Source organism: Nycticebus coucang, chromosome 17 (genome assembly GCF_027406575.1).
Source record: "Nycticebus coucang isolate mNycCou1 chromosome 17, mNycCou1.pri, whole genome shotgun sequence".
NCBI classification, from domain to species: Eukaryota; Metazoa; Chordata; class Mammalia; order Primates; family Lorisidae; genus Nycticebus; species Nycticebus coucang.
Genome location: NC_069796.1, coordinates 42267973 through 42271885, shown reverse-complemented (window position 1 = coordinate 42271885; position 3913 = coordinate 42267973). Strand labels below are relative to the sequence as shown.

The 3913-nt window shown below is 46.5% G+C and overlaps 1 pseudogene; it reads left to right on the top strand.

Moving 5' to 3' along the window:
- Nucleotides 1-297: 297 nt before the first annotated feature.
- Nucleotides 298-1957, top strand: LOC128568526 (voltage-dependent anion-selective channel protein 1-like; annotated as a pseudogene).
- Nucleotides 1958-3913: the final 1956 nt, after the last annotated feature.

Sequence of the window (3913 nt, the reverse complement as noted above, 5' to 3'; positions counted from 1 at the left end):
AGTCCCCCAACATGACAGAGCCTTTGGCCTCAGGCTTCACCCCACAGGGTCACAGCAGCCTCACCAGCCCCGCCACCACCCATTCCTCTCGAATGGCTAAGGGTGGCCCAGGCCACTCCAGCATGGTAGTTTCGGCAGACCGTCTGGGCTCCCCCACTCCTGAGACATACTACCTATGTATAAGGCACATCCTTACTTTTCCCTCCAAAATTTGAGCAAATAGCCTCTCCATTCCTCCGCATGGCAGCCCCTGCCATATCCTCTGCCAAGCCTGCCACCACTGCCTCTGAGCAGAAGATGGCTGTGTCTCCCATGTGTGCTGATCTTGCCAAGTCTGCCAGGGATATCTTCATCAAGCTTAATAAAATTTGATTTGAAAACCAAATCTGAGAAAGGAGTGAAATTTACAAGCTCAGGCTTAGCCAACACTGAGATCACCAAAGTGACAGGCAGTCTAAAAACCAAGTACAGGTGGACCGAGCAGGTAGAGTGAGCAAGTGGACCCAGCAGGTGGACCAAGTACAGGTGGACCCAACAGGTGGACCAAGTACAGGTGGACCCAGCAAGTGTACCGAGTACAGGTGGAGTGAATACAGGTGGACCAAGCACAGGTGGACCCAAAAGGTGGACCGAGTACAGGTGGACTGAGTACAGGTGGACCCAGCAGGTGGACCGAATACAGGTGGACCGAGTACAGGTGGACCCAGCAGGTGGGTCCAAAAGGTGGACCGAGGACAGGTGGACCGAATACAGGTGGACCAAGTACAGGTGGACCCAGCAGGTGGACCAAGTACAGGTGGACCCAGCAGGTGGGCCCAAAAGGTGGACCGAGTACAGGTGGACTGAGTACAGGTGGACCGAATACAGGTGGACCAAGTACAGGTAGACCCAGCAGGTGGACCGAATACAGGTGGACCGAGTACAGGTGGACCCAGCAGGTGGGTCCAAAAGGTGGACCGAGGACAGGTGGACCGAATACAGGTGGACCAAGTACAGGTGGACCCAGCAGGTGGACCAAGTACAGGTGGACCCAGCAGGTGGGCCCAAAAGGTGGACCGAGTACAGGTGGACTGAGTATAGGTGTACCCAGCAGGTGGACCGAATACAGGTGGACCAAGTACAGGTAGACCCAGCAGGTGGACCGAATACAGGTGGACCGAGTACAGGTGGACCCAGCAGGTGGGTCCAAAAGGTGGACCGAGGACAGGTGGACCGAATACAGGTGGACCAAGTACAGGTAGACCCAGCAGGTGGACCGAGTACAGGTGGACCCAAAAGGTGGACCGAGCAGGTGGACCAAGTACAGGTGGATCGAGTACAGGTGGACCCAGCAGGTGGACCGAGTACAGGGGGGCCGAGTATGGCCTGATGTTTACGGAGAAACATGACACCGACAACACGCTGGGCACCAAGATTACTGTGGAAGATCATCTTGCACATGGACTGAAGCTAAACTTTGATTCATCCTTCTCACCTACCACTGGTAGAAAAAAATGCTGAAATCAAGACAGGGTACAAGCAGGAGCACATCAACCTGGGCTGTGACAGGGCTTCACCATCACTGGACCCTCGACCAGGTGCTCTGGTGCTGGGTTATGGCTACCAAATGAATTTTGAGACTGCAAAGTCCCATGTGACCCAGAGGGACTTTGAAGTCGGCTACACGACTGATGAATACCAGCTTCATACTAATGTGAATGATGGGACAGAGTTTGATGACTCCCTTTACCAGAAGGTAAACAAGAAGTTGGAGACCACTGTAAATCTCTCCTGAATACCAGAAAACAGTAGCACTCATTTTGGAATAGCAGTCGAGTACCAGATCAACCCTGACACCTGCTTCTTACTAAAGTGAGCAACTCCAGCCTGATAGGTTTAGGATACAGATACCAAAAGTATCAAACTGATGCTGTCAGCTCTGCTGGAGGGCAAGAATGTCAATGCTGACAGCCAGTAGGACAGGAATTTCAAGCATAAATGAATACATTTATTTAGTTTTAGACTATTTTGAAGCATAGATACCTTCATAATTTAGTGTAATCTTTTAATGTTATATGTCTGGGATGCAACATATACATAATGTGCTCAGTATCACGTTAGAACTCCTGGTTAAAGAAGATTCAGCTTTAAGCTGTTACCCTTTCAGAGGTGCAGAGGAAACTCAATTGCAAAAAAGGTTTTTTCAGGTGTAGACTTGGGGATAACTTGGTGGATCCTCTAGAAAAGCCAGGTTTCTTTTTTATCTAGAAATGACTGGAAAGGGAAGCTGGTAATGCATAGGCCACTTTGTAAATTCAGGTTGAGTAAATGAATGAAACTGTGACTTCCTGAGAATTGAACCTTGGTTTCCTAACCCTAATGGATGAGAGGCCCATTGCTTGATGGTGTGTACAACTCAACTGAAGGGACATTTTTAGACAGATTTTTATGACCTATTTCCCACCTCAGTCCATTATCACCTCTTTTACACCAAAAGGTTTGCAGAGTGTGGTAGCCATTTCTTTTGTGCCATTTTGTGGTGGAGAGGGTGGATGTGGTGAAGCCAATATTTCAGGACTTAATTCCTTCTCCTGTTGTGGTTTTTCGCCCTTGCACCAGAGTATGAAATAGCTTCTAGGATCCCCAGCCATAAGCTGGGAAGTCTGTGTGATTGTGATCATGTGGCGGCAACACTCAGAATCTAAATTGGACTTCTGTTGTTTTCTACCACTCCATTTATTTTTTAGCAGTTTAATGGGTATATTTCACAGTCTCCCATTTTGTATCAAATTAGAGTCTCCTCTTCAAATGCTGTAATTAACAGTACTTAAAATAAGACACTTAAAATAAAACTCGAATAAAATATTGAAAAAATATTTAGGCAAAAAGTGCACATTTATACATAGCAAAATATGGTATATACAATTTTTTAAGGACCAGTTAGGAGGTTAGGGCAATCTCAGGGTGAAATGCAGAGTGTGATGAAAGACTAACTTTTAGAGTCACAAAGGTCACAAATGTATGAAGCAGCCTCACTGAGCGGGCATGGGGGAACATACCAGCCTATGTACCTGTGAATATGAGTGAAGGGTGTGAGACTAAAGGCAAAGGGAATGATATATAGGTACCATACTCTTTTGGTAAAGTCATTTCCCATAAGGGTTCAGGTTAACATACCTGAAACCACTAACATGTATATTTGAATTGGACAGTTAAGTAAAGGATGGTGGATCACTTGACACAGGCTTCTCACTATTAGAGGGGGAGGTTATAGACAAGTGAGAGGGGGGATACAATAATCCCTACAGCACTTAGTGGATTCCTGCTGGAGACCTCAGTGTGAAGGCATGTTCAGCTAATATACACAAGGATGTTGCACATAGAAGTATTCTAGGTCTGTGCATACCCTTGGGTTACTACACAGAAGCATATTTCCTTGTTCTGTCATCTGGGAGAGTCTGGAAGCCATGAAGCCAGCAGCGGTGAATATATTGACCAGAACTTTGTTTCTACATCATTCCCCCATAAAAGGAACCAGAGCTCCTTGGAGCAATGGCTGGTTCTAGGACTAGGGGAGAAAATAGTATCAGAAGGTAAGGAAGTGTTAAAAAAATAATAAACCAAACATTGATGGAGCATATAACAGGAGCATGGGAACCAACAGAAAGAGCTAAAACATCGATGAAGCATATCACAGGAGCATGGGAACCAACAGAAAGAGCTAAAACATCGATGAAGCATATCACAGGAGCATGGGAACCAACAGAAAGAGCTAAAACATCGATGGAGCATATCACAGGAGCATGGGAACCAACAGAAAGAGCTAAAACATCGATGGAGCATATCACAGGAGCATGGGAACCAACAGAAAGAGCTAAAATATTGATGGAGCATATCACAGGAGCATGGGAACCAACAGAAAGAGCTAAAACAT